We start from the raw sequence: 16,520 nt of genomic DNA on the forward strand, positions 1-16,520 counted from the left end.
GCACAAACATTGTTATCGCTTTCGACGAGTGGAAGCAGGAGGAACCTGAGGGTACACCTTTGGAGAAGGTGTGGGTTCGTTTCTATGGCGTGCCACCTAAATATGTAAAACACTTTCTGATTGCTTGGAGTTTGGGTGGCTTGATTGGTAACACAGAAAAGGTTGACATGCCATTCACTCGCGCACAAAACGCTGCGAGGCGATTGGTCAGTGTTGTGAGTGTTGAGCATATACCAGATGTAGTCATATGGACACATGCTGGAGTCACTTATGTCTTAGAGCTTGAGATCGAGGATACTGCAGTTTCCGAGGATGGGGATGGGACACAAGACATGGATACGACCGAGGGTGGCGGCGCACCCGGGAACCAGGAGAAGGGGGCCGATGATACACTGCCAGAGTCAGACAAGGGGCCTGCTACACAGCCAGATAAGGTAGCCAGTTCTACCAAAGAGGCGCCCCCGTCCACTACTCCGATGAACACGCTTCGCTTTGGTTCATTTGCACCGGGGTCCGCTCCTAGCCGGTTATGGAGCACTAGGGTCGAGGCAGACGACCTGACAGAGCGTGAGTTGCCACCAGTGCCGAGTCTATTCGGTGATGTGACGATCGCGGAGCCTACTCCCGGTGCGAGGGTGGTTTCTGTTGGGGTGGCCGCGGGTTTGGGGGGTCGTGGACAGGATGCCCATCACACCCACATACCAGAGCCTGACTTTTCGTCGGCGGGAGGGGCGCCTGGACAGGAGGTCTATGGCGTTCTTTCCTACTTCGACGTCTCCGGTCGAGTTGGGGGTGAGGTGCGGGAAGGAGTCCCGTGCGCCCCCCATAGGACAGCACCATCCATAGTGGCGAGCCGGGGGTGAGATGCGGGAAGGAGTCCCGTGTCGCAACCCCTCTGCAGTATTGCACCGACCAGGGTGGCCGAGGGATGACGGTTTCCGCGGGTGATAAGGGGGACGGGATCAGTGAGCAGGCGTCTCCACGGTCCTCCTCCCCCTTGACACTCGCAGTGGAGGTTCACTCCACCACGCCCTACCCTCCTTCACCGACGATAAGGGAGGGGCGTGGGAGTCCTGACCGCACCCTTCGCGAGAGGACCACGGAGGAGCTCATCGCTTTTAGCGGGATTGCGGATCCGGTGTCGGCTGGCAGGCGTGTCAGCAACCGGATCCAGGGACAGTCGGATGCGGACGACCTGCAGCTAGCGCGTGCCAAGAGGGCCGCCATGCTTCGTCATGCCGAGACTACTGCAGGTACGTCCTTTGATATAAGTTGTTCAATTTTACACTTCTCTCAGAATGAAATTGTTGATAAGACAAACGACTTAGGCATTTCTTTGGGATCAAATGAAACCGAGGTCGTCAAATCCGTTAATGATCTTTTAGACATGAAAGCGGAGAGGGCTTCTGAGATCATTCATAATCTTGCCTCTATCCAACCTATGAATGACAATGACATGAATAATTTAGGAATTAATGATCTTGCAAATATCTGTAATAATCTCTTGCCTGGTGTCGAGGCTGAAGATGAGGAGGATGTTGAGAACACAGATACGGTAGAGCCTCTCTTGATGGAGGAGGCAGTGTCTGTCATAGATAATTCTATCGTACCGCAGGGTGTTGAGGAGAAGCCCAAACGACCCTGGAAGCGGAAAATCTATCCTACTTCGGCAGTACGCAGAAGTGCTAGAGTAAAACTTAAGAAAAAAATTCCATGATGACTTATGAAAGGACTCTTTTGGAATAGCAGAGGTCTAGCAGACTTGGCTAAACAAAGATTCTTAGTAGAGACTACTTTAGAGCATCACTTAGATTTCATTGCACTTTTGGAAACTGGACGAGATAATTTCACATCCCAATTCCTCCAAACCCTTTCCAGTGGTATCGATTTTGACTGGCACATTTTACCTCCTAGAGGAAGATCCGGCGGGATTTTACTAGGAGTACGGTGTGAGACGTTAGAGGTGCTTAATGTGGTGCAGGGAGACTTTTCGGTTAAATTCAGGGTGAGATCAAAATTGGATGGGTTTCGATGGTCGCTAGTTGCGGTATATGGGGCAGCGCAACCTGAATTTAAACCCGATTTTCTTGCCGATTTAGTGCGGATTTGTGGAGATGAAAATCTGCCACTACTAGTCGGGGGGGATTTTAATATCATTCGGAGAAGAGAAGAAAAGAATAATGACAATTTCGATGGACGTTGGTCTATGATGTTTAACATGATTATCGAGAGCCTCAATTTGAGAGAAATTGAGCTCACCGGTAGACAGTTTACATGGTCCAACTCGCTACCTGTTCCGACTTATGAAAAGTTGGATAGGGTACTTGCTAGTGTGGAGTGGGAACAAAAATATCCGTTGGTGTCGGTTCATGCGATGCAAAGAGCGATCTCGGATCATACACCACTCTTTTTAGATTCGGGAGAGGCTACCCATGTTGCAAACAAAAACATTTTCTCCTTCGAGCAAAGCTGGTTTGAGCGAGAAGGATTTATGGAGATGATTGCATGCGAATGGGCTAAGCTAGTTGCGGGCAGGACACATGTCGAGAGATGGCAGAATAAGATTAGACACCTCCGACAATTTCTGAGAGGATGGGCCAGGAATGAGAGTGGGATTTATAAGCAGAAAAAAGAACGTTTAACTCAACTCATTGAGGCACTAGATGTAAAGGCTGAAACCACTCTTCTTTCTATTAATGAGCATCGAACCAAGTCCGAGGCTGAGCAAGGCCTACGTGCTCTCTTGAGAGAGGAGGAACTCAAGTGGGCGTTGCGTGCGAAAACGCTTAAGGTTGTCCAAGGGGACGACAACACACAGTTCTTTCATATGGTTGCAAATGGTAAATATAGGAAGAAGAAGATCATACAGCTTGAACAGGACGAGGGAACAATAGTGGGGCATGAAAATCTGAAAGCGTATATTTCCAACTATTATAAAAGCCTTTTTGGACCTCCGAATACTTCCACGGTGTCTCTTGATGAGTCTGTGATTGATGATATACCTCAATTACAGGCAGCGGAGAACGATGTTCTCTCTGCACCGTTTACTGAAAAAGAAGTTCATCTGGCCATAACTCAAATGAAGCCGAATAAAGCACCGGGACCAGATGGGTTTCCAGCAGAATTCTATAAGAAATGTTGGCATATCATTAAAGATGATCTTATGCCTATGTTTCACGATTTTTTCAATGGCCATTTGGAGTTGTTTCACCTCAACTTTGGTACGATAACGTTATTACCGAAGAAGAATGAGGCGGTCCGGATAGAACAATTTCGACCCATTTGCCTGCTGAATGTGAGTTTTAAAATCTTCACAAAGGTAGGAACCAATAGATTGACACAAATTGCTCACTCAGTGGTTCAACCTAGTCAGACAGCTTTCATGCCTGGACGACACATACTCGAAGGAGTGGTTGTCTTACATGAAACACTTCATGAGATTCACTCGAAGAAACTAGACGGGGTTATCTTAAAAGTGGATTTCGAGAAGGCTTATGATAAAGTAAAATGGCCTTTTCTTCAGCAGGCAATGCGTATGAAGGGTTTTAGTGAAACCTGGAGGCACCAGGTGGATACTCAAGTCCAGAAAGGCAGTGTCGGAATTAAGGTGAACGATGACATCAGTCACTACTTCCAGACGCATAAGGGGTTGAGACAAGGGGATTCCATGTCACCTCTTCTGTTCAATATTGTGGCAGATATGTTGGCCGTCATTATTGGCAGGGCCAAGCAACATGGCCATGTAGAGGGTCTAGTTCCTCATCTGGTTGATGGAGGGGTGTCCATTCTACAATATGCTGATGACACTATCCTTTTCATGGAACATGACATGGCTAAGCCACGTAACATGAAACTTATCTTATGTCTATTCGAACAATTGTCTGGATTAAAAATCAATCTTCGTAAGAGCGAGGTGTTCTGTTTTGGGAAGGCCAAAGACGAGGAACATACTTACAAACAATTGTTTGGATGCGAATTAGGTGCTTTACCATTCAGTTACTTGGGTATTCCGATTCATCACCGTAAACTATCCAATAAGGAATGGAAATGTATTGAAGAACGAATTGAAAAAAAACTCAGCTGCTGGAAGGGCAAGCTGATGTCATATGGAGGTCGACTAGTTTTGATTAACTCAGTATTGACTAGCATGCTTCGTTCTTCGAAATTCCGAAAGGGGTCCGAAAGCGACTTGATTTCTTTATATCTCGTTTCTTTTGGCAGTCTGATGAGGCCAAGAGGAAATACCGTCTCGCGCGATGGGATATCCTTTGTCGACCTAAAGACCAAGGGGGCCTCGGTATTGAGAACTTGGAGATTAAGAATAAATACCTTATGAGAAAATGGTTGTACAGGTTAGAGACAGAGCCGGAGGGCATGTGGTCTCAAATCCTGCGCAATAAGTATTTGCACTCGAAAACGCTTGCCCAGGTTACCATCAGACCGACTGATTCACCGTTCTGGAAGGGACTTATGAGAATGAAGGATATGTTCTTTCGTAGGGTCAAATTCTTGATTGGCAACGGGATGTCAACAAGATTTTGGGAGGATACATGGCTAGGAGAGACACCTCTGGCCTTACAATATCCTACCCTTTACAATATTGTGCAACGTAAGGAAGATTACGTAGGTATCGTCCTTCAAACTATTCCCTTGAACATCCAGTTCAGACGTACGTTAGTGGGTGAGAGATGGACAGCCTGGATGCACTTGGTTCGGAGATTGATTGAAGCTCGACTCTCCGACGTGCCGGACTCGACACAATGGAAGTTAACTAAAAATGGGATATTTACGGTGAAATCATTTTATACGGATCTGATTAATTCTGGCCCCATCTCAAGGTCACTTCATATATGGAAGGTTAAGGTTCCTTTGCGGATTAAAATTTTCATGTGGTTTGTCCATAAGCAAGTAATACTCACAAAGGACAACTTACTTAAGAGGCGATGGGTAGGTAACTTGCGGTGTTGTTTTTGTGCTCACGATGAGACAATACAACATTTATTTATCGAATGCCCACTTGCCAAGTTACTTTGGAGAACGATTCATATAGCTTTTAATATCAATCCCCCGGTAGATATTGCGTCTTTGTTTGGGACGTGGTTAGCTGGGGTTGAACAGATCACGGCAGCTCGTATTCGGATTGGAATATGTGTTGGGGAACGTAGTAATTTAAAAAAAATTCCTACGCACACGCAAGATCATGGTGATGCATAGCAACGAGAGGGGAGAGTGTTGTCCACGTACCCTCGTAGACCGACAGCGGAAGCGTTATCACAACGCGGTTGATGTAGTCGTACGTCTTCACGATCCGACCGATCAAGTACCGAACGTACGACACCTCCAAGTTCTACACACGTTCAGCTCGATGACGTCCCTCGAACTCCGATCCAGCCGAGTGTTGAGGGAGAGTTTCGTCAGCACGACGGCGTGGTGACGATGATGATGTTCCACCGACGCAGGGCTTCACCTAAGCTCCGCGACGGTATTATCGAGGTGTAATCTGGTGGAGGGGGGCACCGCACACAGCTAAAATATCGTATATCAAGTGTGTTCTTAGGTGCCCCCTGCCCCCGTATATAAAGGAGCAAGGGGGAGGCCGGCTGCCCTAGGCGCACCAAGGAGAGAGGGGGAGTCCTCCTCCTAGTAGGAGTAGGACTCCCCTTTCCTAGTCCTACTAGGAAAGAAGGGGGGAAGGAAAGAGAGGGAGAGGGAGAGGGAAAGGGGGTTGCGCCCCCCTATCCTAGTCCAACTAGGACTCCCCTTGGGAGGGGGCGCGCCACCTCCTGGCTGCTTCCCTCTCTCTCCCCTCAAGGCCCACTAAGGCCCAATACTTCCCCGGGGGGTTCTGGTAACCCTCCGGCACTCCGGTTTAATCCGAAACTTCTCCGGAACACTTCCGGTGCCCGAATATAGTCGTCCAATATATCAATCTTTACGTCTCGACCATTTCGAGACTCCTCGTCATGTCCGTGATCACATCCGGGACTCCAAACAACCTTCGGTACATCAAATCACATAAACTCATAATATAACTGTCATCGTAACTTTAAGCGTGCGGACCCTTTGGGTTCGAGAACTATGTAGACATGACCGAGACACCTCTCTGGTCAATAACCAATAGCGGGACCTGGATGCCCATATTGGCTCCCACATATTCTACGAAGATCTTTATCGGTCGGACCGCATAACAACATACGTTGTTCCCTTTGTCATCGGTATGTTACTTGCCCGAGATTCGATCGTCGGTATCTCGATACCTAGTTCAATCTCGTTACCGGCAAGTCTCTTTACTCGTTCCGTAATACATCATCCCGCAACTAACTCATTAGTCACAATGCTTGCAAGGCTTATAGTGATGTGCATTACCGAGTGGGCCCAGAGATACCTCTCCGACAATCGGAGTGACAAATCCTAATCTCGAAATACGCCAACCCAATAAGTACCTTTGGAGACACCTGTAGAGCACCTTTATAATCACCCAGTTACGTTGTGACGTTTGGTAGCACACAAAGTGTTCCTCCGGTAAACGGGAGTTGCATAATCTCATAGTCATAGGAACATGTATAAGTCATGAAGAAAGCAATAGCAACATACTAAACGATCGGGTGCTAAGCTAACGAAATGGGTCAAGTCAATCACGTCATTCTCCTAATGAGGTGATCCCGTTAATCAAATGACAACTCATGTCTATGGCTAGGAAACATAACCATCTTTGATTAACGAGCTGGTCAAGTAGAGGCATACTAGTGACACTCTGTTTGTCTATGTATTCACACATGTATTACGTTTCCGGTTAATACAATTCTAGCATGAATAATAAACATTTATCATGATATAAGGAAATATATAATACTTTATTATTGCCTCTAGGGCATATTTCCTTCAGTCTCCCACTTGCACTAGAGTCAATAATCTAGATTACATAGTAATGATTCTTAAACCCATGGAGTCTTGGTGCTGATCATGTTTTGCTCGTGGAAGAGGCTTAGTCAACGGGTCTGCTACATTCAGATCCGTATGTATCTTGCAAATTTCTATGTCTCCCACCTGGACTAAATCCCGGATGGAATTGAAGCGTCTTCTGATGTGCTTGGTTCTCTTGTGAAATCTGGATTCCTTTGCTAAGGCAATTGCACCAGTATTATCACAAAAGATTTTCATTGGTCCCGATGTACTAGGTATGACACCTAGATCGGATATGAACTCCTTCATTTGCTGCTTCCGAAGCAGCTATGTACTCCGCTTCACACGTAGATCCCGCCACGACACTTTGCTTGGAACTAAACCAACTGACAGCTCCACCGTTCAATGTAAATACGTATCAGGTTTGCGATTTCAAATCGTCCGGATCAGTGTCAAAGCTTGCATCAACGTAACCCCTTACGATGAGTTCTTTGTCACCTCCATATACGAGAAACATATCCTTAGTCCTTTTCAGGTATTTCAGGATGTTCTTGACCGCTGTACAGTGATCCACTCCTGGATTACTCTGGTACCTCCCTGCTAAACTTATAGCAAGGGACACATCAGGTCTGGTACACAGCATTGCATACATGATAGAGCCTATGGCTGAAGCATAGGGAACATCTTTCATCTTCTCTCTATTTTCTGCAATGGTCGGGCATTGAGTCTTACTCAATCTCACACCTTGCAGTACAGGCAAGAACCCTTTCTTTGCTTGATCCATTTTGAACTTCTTCAAAACTTTGTCAAGGTATGTGCTTTGTGAAAGTCCAATTAAGCGTCTTGATCTATCTCTATAGATCTTTATGCCTAATATATATGCAGCTTCACCGAGGTCTTTCATTGAAAAACTCTTATTCAAGTATCCCTTTATGCTATCCAGAAATTCTATATCATTTCCAATCAGTAATATGTCATCCACATATAATATCAGAAATGCTATCGAGCTCCCACTCACTTTCTTGTAAATACAGGCTTCTCCAAAAGTCTGTATAAAACCAAATGCTTTGATCACACTATCAAAGCGTTTATTCCAACTCCAAGAGGCTTGCACCAGTCCATAAATGGATCTCTGGAGCTTGCACACTTTGTTAGCTCCCTTTGGATCGACAAAACCTTCCGGTTGCATCATATACAACTCTTCTTCAAGAAATCCATTCAGGAACGCAGTTTTGACATCCATTTGCCAATTTTCATAATCATAAAATGCGGCAATTGCTAACATGATTCGGACAGACTTAAGCATCGCTACGGGTGAGAAGGTCTCATCGTAGTCAATCCCTTGAACTTGTCGAAAACCTTTCGCAACAAGTCGAGCTCTATAGACAGTAACATTACCATCAGCGTCAGTCTTCTTCTTGAAGATCCATTTACTTTCAATGGCTTGCCGACCATCGGGCAAGTCTACCAAAGTCCATACTTTGTTCTCATACATGGATCCCATCTCGGATTTTATGGCTTCAAGCCATTTTGCGGAATCTGGGCTCACCATCGCTTCTTCATAGTTCGTAGGTTCGCCATGGTCTAGTAACATGACCTCCAGAACAGGATTACCGTACCACTCTGGTGCGGATCTTGATCTAGTTGACCTACGAAGTTCAGTAATAACTTGATCTGAAGTTTCATGATCATTATCATTAACTTCCTCACTACTTGGTGTAGGTGTCGCAGAAACTGATTCCTGTGATGATCTACTTTCCAATAAGGGAGCAGGTATAGTTACCTGATCAAGTTCTACTTTCGTTCCACTCACTTCTTTTGAGAGAAACTCCTTCTCTAGAAAGGATCCATTCTTAGCAACGAATATCTTGCCTTCGGATCTATGATAGAAGGTGTACCCAATAGTCTCCTTTGGGTATCCTATGAAGACACATTTCTCCGATTTAGGTTCGAGCTTATCAGGTTGAAGTTTCTTCACATAAGCATCGCAACCCCAAACTTTAAGATACGACAACTTTGGTTTCTTGCCAAACCATAGTTCATAAGGCGTCGTCTCAACGGATTTCGATGGTGTCCTATTTAGAGTGAATGCAGCCGTCTCTAAAGCATAACCCCAAAACGATAGCGGTAAATCAGTAAGAGACATCATAGATCGCACCATATCTAATAAAGTACGATTACGACGTTCGGACACACCATTACGCTATGGTGTTCCGGGTGGCGTGAGTTGCGAAACTATTCCGTATTGTTTCAAATGTAGGCCAAACTCGTAACTCAAATATTCTCCTCCACGATCAGATCGTAGGAATTTTATTTTCTTGTTATGATGATTTTCAACTTCACTCTGAAATTCTTTGAACTTTTCAAATGTTTCAGACTTATGTTTCATTAAGTAGATATACCCATATCTGCTCAAATCATCTGTGAAGGTGAGAAAATAACGCTATCCGCCACGAGCCTCAATATTCATCGGACCACATACATCTGTATGTATGATTTCCAACAAATCTGTTGCTCTCTCCATAGTTCCGGAGAACGGTGTTTTGGTCATCTTGCCCATGTGGCACGGTTCGCAAGTATCAAGTGATTCATAATCAAGTGATTCCAAAAGTCCATCAGTATGGAGTTTCTTCATGCGCTTTACACCGATATGACCCAAACGGCAGTGCCACAAATAAGTTGCACTGTCATTATTAACTCTGCATCTTTTGGCTTCAACATTATGAATATGTGTATCACTACTATCGAGATTCATTAAAAATAGACCACTCTTCAAGGGTGCATGACCATAAAAGATATTATTCATATAAATAGAACAACCATTATTCTCTGATTTAAATGAATAATCGTCTCGCATTAAACAAGATCCAGATATAATGTTCATGCACAACGCTGGCACCAAATAACAATTATTTAGGTCTAAAACTAATCCCGAAGGTAGATGTAGAGGTAGCGTGCCGACGGCGATCACATCGACTTTGGAACCATTTCCCACGCGCATCGTCACCTCGTCCTTAGCCAAACTTCGCTTAATCCGTAGCCCCTGCTTCGAGTTGCAAATATTAGCAACAGAACCAGTATCAAATACCCAGGTGCTACCGCGAGTATTAGTAAGGTACACATCAATAATATGTATATCACATATACCTTTGTTAACCTTGCCATCCTTCTTATCCACCAAATACTTGGGGCAGTTCCGCTTTCAGTGGCCAGTCTGCTTACAGTAGAAACACTCAGTTTCAGGCTTAGGTCCAGACTTGGATTTCTTCTCCTGAACAGCAACTTGCTTGCTGTTCTTCTTGAAGTTCCCTTTCTTCTTCTCTTTGCCCTTTTTCTTGAAACTAGTGGTTTTACTTACCATCAACACTTGATGCTCCTTTTTGATTTCTACCTCCGCTGCCTTTAGCATTGCGAAGAGCTCGGGAATCGTCTTATCCATCCCCTGCATGTTATAGTTCATCACGAAGCTCTTGTAGCTTGGTGGCAGTGATTGAAGAATTCTGTCAATGACGCAATCATCCGGAAGTTGAACTCCCAGTTGAATCAAGTGATTATTATACCCAGACATTCTGAGTATATGCTCACTGACACAACTATTCTGTTCCATCTTACAGCTATAGAACTTATTGGAGACTTCATATCTCTCAATCCGGGCATTTGCTTGAAATATTAACTTCAACTCCTGGAACATCTCATATGCTCCATGACGTTCAAAACGTCGTTGAAGTCCCGGTTCTAAGCCGTAAAGCATGGCACACTGAACTATTGAGTAGTCATTAGCTTTGCTTTGCCAGATGTTCATAACTTCTGGCGTAGCTCTTGCAGGAGGCCTGGCACCTAGCGGTGCTTTCAGGACGTAATTCTTCTGTGCAGCAATGAGGATAATCCTCAAGTTACGGACCCAGTCCGTGTAATTGCTACCATCATCTTTCAACTTAGCTTTCGCAAGGAATGCATTAAAATTCAACGGAACAACAACACGGGCCATTTATCTACAATTAACATAGACAAGCAAGATACTATCAGGTACTAAGTTCATGATAAATTTAAGTTCAATTAATCATATTACTTAAGAACTCCCACTTAGATTGACATCTCTCTAATCATCTAAGTGATTACGTGATCCAAAGAAACTAAACCATGTCCGATTAACACGTGAGATGGAGTAGTTTCAATGGTGAACATCACTATGTTGATCATATCTACTATATGATTCACGCTCGACCTTTCGGTCTCTGTGTTACGAGGCCATATCTATATATATGCTAGGCTCGTCAAGTTTAACCTGAGTATTCCGCGTGTGCAACTGTTTTGCACCCGTTGTATTTGAACGTAGAGCCTATCACACCCGATTAACACGTGGTGTCTCAGCACGAAGAACTTTCGCAACGGTGCATACTCAGGGAGAACACTTTTGTCTTGAAATTTTAGTGAGAGATCATCTTATAATGCTACCGTCAATCAAAGCAAGATAAGATGCATAAAGGATTAACATCACATGCAATCAATATAAGTGATATGATATGGCCATCATCATCTTGTGCTTGTGATCTCCATCTCCGAAGCACCGTGCTCATGATCTCCATCTCCGAAGCACCGTCATGATCACCATCGTCACCGGCTCGACACCTTGATCTCCATCGTAGTATCGTTGTCGTCTCGCCAACTTATTGCTTTTACGACTATCGCTACCGCTTAGTGATAAAGTAAAACTATTACATGGCGATTGCATCTCATACAATAAAGCGACAACCATATGGCTCCTGCCAGTTGCCGATAACTCGGTTACAAAACATGATCATCTCATACAACACATTATATCACATCATGTCTTGACCATATCACATCACATCATGCCCTGCAAAAACAAGTTAGACGTCCTCTACTTTGTTGTTGCATGTTTTACGTGGCTGCTATGGGCTTAGCAAGAACCGTTCTTACCTACGCATCAAAACCACAACGATAGTTTGTCAAGTTGGTGCTGTTTTAACCTTCGCAAGGACCGGGCGTAGCCACACTCGGTTCAACTAAAGTGAGAGAGACAGACACCCGCCAGTCACCTTTAAGCAACGAGTGCTCCGAACGTTGAAACCAGTCTCGCGTAAGCGTACGCGTAATGTCGGTCCGGGCCGCTTCATCTCACAATACCGCTGAACCAAAGTATGACATGCTGGTAAGCAGTATGACTTATATCGCCCACAACTCACTTGTGTTCTACTCGTGCATAGCATCAACGCATAAAACCAGGCTCGGATGCCACTGTTGGGGAACGTAGTAATTTCAAAAAAAATTCTACGCACACGCAAGACCATGGTGATGCATAGCAACGAGAGGGGAGAGTGTTGTCGACGTACCCTCGTAGACTGACAGCGGAAGCATTATCACAACGCGGTTGATGTAGTCGTACGTCTTCACGATCCGACCGATCAAGTACCGAACGTACGGCACCTCCAAGTTCTACACACGTTCAGCTCGATGACGTCCCTCGAACTCCGATCCAGCCGAGTGTTGAGGGAGTGTTTTGTCAGCACGACGGCGTGGTGACGATGATGATGTTCCACCGACGCAGGGCTTCGCCTAAGCTCCGCGACGGTATTATCGAGGTGTAATCTGGTGGAGGGGGGCACCGCACACGGCTAAAATATCGTATATCAAGTGTGTTCTTAGGTGCCCCCTGCCCCCGTATATAAAGGAGCAAGGGGGAGGCCGGCTGCCCTAGGCGCGCCAAGGAGAGAGGGGGAGTCCTCCTCCTAGTAGGAGTAGGACTCCCCTTTCCTAGTCCTACTAGGAAAGAAGGGGGGAAGGAAAGAGAGGGAGAGGGAGAGGGAAAGGGGGCTGCGCCCCCCTCTCCTAGTCCAACTAGGACTCCCCTTGGGAGGGGGCGCGCCACCTCCTGGCTGCTGCCCTCTCTCTCCCCTCAAGGCCCACTAAGGCCCAATACTTCCCCGGGGGGTTCCAGTAACCCTCCGGCACTCCGGTTTAATCCGAAACTTCTCCGGAACACTTCCGGTGTCCGAATATAGTCGTCCAATATATCAATCTTTACGTCTCGACCATTTCGAGACTCCTCGTCATGTCCGTGATCACATCCGGGACTCCGAACAACCTTCGGTACATCAAATCACATAAACTCATAATATAACTGTCATCGTAACTTTAAGCGTGCGGACCCTTTGGGTTCGAGAACTATGTAGACATGATCGAGACACCTCTCCGGTCAATAACCAATAGCGGGACCTGGATGCCCATATTGGCTCCCACATATTCTACGAAGATCTTTATCGGTCGGACCGCATAACAACATACGTTGTTACCTTTGTCATCGGTATGTTACTTGCCCGAGATTCGATCGTCGGTATCTCGATACCTAGTTCAATCTCGTTACCGGCAAGTCTCTTTACTCGTTCCGTAATACATCATCCCGCAACTAACTCATTAGTCACAATGCTTGCAAGGCTTATAGTGATGTGCATTACCGAGTGGGCCCAGAGATACCTCTCCGACAATCGGAGTGACAAATCCTAATCTCGAAATACGCCAACCCAACAAGTACCTTTGGAGACACCTGTAGAGCATCTTTATAATCACCCAGTTACGTTGTGACGTTTGGTAGCACACAAAGTGTTCCTCCGGTAAACGGGAGTTGCATAATCTCATAGTCATAGGAACATGTATAAGTCATGAAGAAAGCAATAGCAACATACTAAACGATCGGGTGCTAAGCTAACGAAATGGGTCAAGTCAATCACGTCATTCTCCTAATGAGGTGATCCCGTTAATCAAATGACAACTCATGTCTATGGCTAGGAAACATAACCATCTTTGATTAACGAGCTAGTCAAGTAGAGGCATACTAGTGACACTCTGTTTGTCTATGTATTCACACATGTATTACGTTTCCGGTTAATACAATTATAGCATGAATAATAAACATTTATCATGATATAAGGAAATATATAATACTTTATTATTGCCTCTAGGGCATATTTCCTTCAATATGTGCGTTATTATGGGCTATATGGAACTGCAGAAATGATATGATTTTTACCAGACAACACAACTTAACTTTTTTGCAGGTTATATTCAGAGCTACAGCTTGAATCCGTACGTGGTCCTTGCTCACTCCTATGAACTCCAGGGAGCCTTTGGTTACTGGGTGCAACCAATGGGAGATGGTGGCTCGGGCTATATTCAACCGGTTCGGATGGCGTTCGCATAACAGGATAGGAGTCTAGAGAGCTTGTCCTTATTATCACCGTACCGGTTGTCTTTGTCCGATTGTATTTTTCAGTTTTATGTGCTTTGTTTTGCTCCGTTTGCGAGCTGTAAGACCTTTGTGATAATACTTTCTGGATTTTTAATAAAAGGGCCGCATGCATCATCATGATGCAGAGGCCGGGGGTATACCTCCATTTCAAAAAAAAAGACGACTCATTACATATAATGTAAAGATCCCAACACTCAACAAATAAAAGGGAAGTACCAAACCAAGTATCTTCCCAAAATCTAACTTTAGCCCCATCTCAATCTGCCATCTATGTCCAGATTTAATGTATTTAATGACAGTTAAGACCCCCTTCCAGAATCTGGAGACATTCAGGCTAGAGCTAGTGAAAATATTAGGATGACTTTGTTGGTATCTTGCTTGATGACCACCCGCAGCTCAAGAAACGTGTCGACCCGCGGCTCAAGAAATGCATCGACCTGCTGGATGCTTGGTCAGGACGACCCTTAAGTGCGCAAGCACAATCAGATCATGATATGCTTTCAGGCTAGTCCTTGTTCCTCTTCTAGTTTGCCAGTGGTAGTTGTTTGCAGTTGAGTGTCACTGAGCACGCATGTAAGTTTGGAGGCTGGGAGAAGAATTCACCATGTCAATATCATCACTAGTTGAGAACAATAGTACACACTGAAATCTGGAGTATAATACTTCTGATGTGCTTGCAAGTCAACGAAGAGGCCCACTCCGTTCGCAAATTTGGATTTTTGTCTTTTTTTTTCCTTGTCCGTGGCATGGCTGCTCTTGAGAAAATTCGAGGAAGAATCTAGAAATCAAAATAGCTGATGTGTGTTTTGCTGGATCAGGTTGTAGATAGAGGAAATGATGACATCGTGGAATCTAAACTGCATAGAAGCAGCACCCTAGCTTTTCGTTTTCTAGATAGTCAGTTAAGAAGTGAATATCAGTAGTATATCACAACGTTCAGGTTTTGCATCCTCATTAGAAATGGTGCAGTTCCTCCATAATCTGGTGAAACACCATCCTACCATTTCATTTCAAACTCTGCGAAGTATTCATCCATTCCAGAGAAGCTTCAATTCATATTTCATTGCTATTTGGATCCCAGAGCATGTAACACCGGTATCGTCAGTGATGATGCTACCATTTGACCTGGTATACTAGTTATGTGGGCCTGCTACTGGTATTCCATAGAATCTGATTATTGTTGTGGAGGTGCTTGGGAGGGAATGAATATATGTTCTGTACACATGTCGGATTGTAAAAAGGTGTGCATGATGAGTGAGCAAATGGTTCAGGCTGTTTGCTGGCCCTGCACCAATCAAGAGACAAAAAGAAGCGCGCGCGCGCGCACACACACACAGGTCGGCTTTGCTCAGGGTAAGCAAGTCACCACTAGTAAGGTCACGCGGCCAAAGACCAGCTAACCAAAACCTGTGCAGGCAAGCACCAAGCAGTAGAGAATACCATGATATATATTCTGATGCTTGGTGACCCCCCTTCCTCTCGCTCTCTCGCCCCCACACACTTGAGAAGATGGGCTCACATACACGCACACCGTCCATCATGTTTTAGATATAGACATGTTTTACACCGTGCAGCTTTGACCATTAAGTTACATATATAAACATGTTAGCGAAAAACTAATTAACTACTTCCTCCGTAAAGAAATATAAAAGCGTTTAGATCACTAAAGTAGTGATTTAAACACTCTTATATTTGTTTACAGAGGGAGTACATAATAAACTTACGTACCAAGCAGCTGTCAAAAAAAAAACTTACATACCAAGCTACTCCCTCCGTATCAAAATATAAGACGTTTTTCTGACACCACAGTGTCACAAAACGTCTTTTATTTTGATACAAGGGAATCTATATTTGATTTTCTTTCTCTTCTATTCTACTATTAGGGCATGCAGCAGCGTGTCCACATGTATATATGTAGTCTGTGAGTATGTATGTATGTGGTGCTGGCGTGGCATTTGAGACTGAAGTGGTAATAATCATGTGCATCTCGATAGTCTCGCTTTTTCGAGTAAAGCAGGGCCATGATTACTCCCGGAATCTCTCTATCTCGCGCGCGCGGCGACTAAAAGGTTTTCGAAGAAACATTCGCTTGTGGCTGGGTGAATTCGCTGTCGCCTCTGTGCTCCCTGGCTGCATCCCCGGCCGCTTTGCATATGCCGTAAGGCCAACTCCACCGCACGACCTTAAATGGACATTTGGTTTGGCCGGATTTTGTTTCTCTGAGGCGCCGATGGGTTCGCTCGTATCTGGTCTTATCCGTTGGGTCGTGCGTGCGTCCACCGCACGGCCATACCCTAAATCACGTTGGACATGATTTATAAAAACAAAAAAACATAAATAAAATGACTAA

This window comes from Triticum aestivum, chromosome 3D (assembly GCF_018294505.1).
Source record: "Triticum aestivum cultivar Chinese Spring chromosome 3D, IWGSC CS RefSeq v2.1, whole genome shotgun sequence".
Classification (NCBI taxonomy): Eukaryota; Viridiplantae; Streptophyta; class Magnoliopsida; order Poales; family Poaceae; genus Triticum; species Triticum aestivum.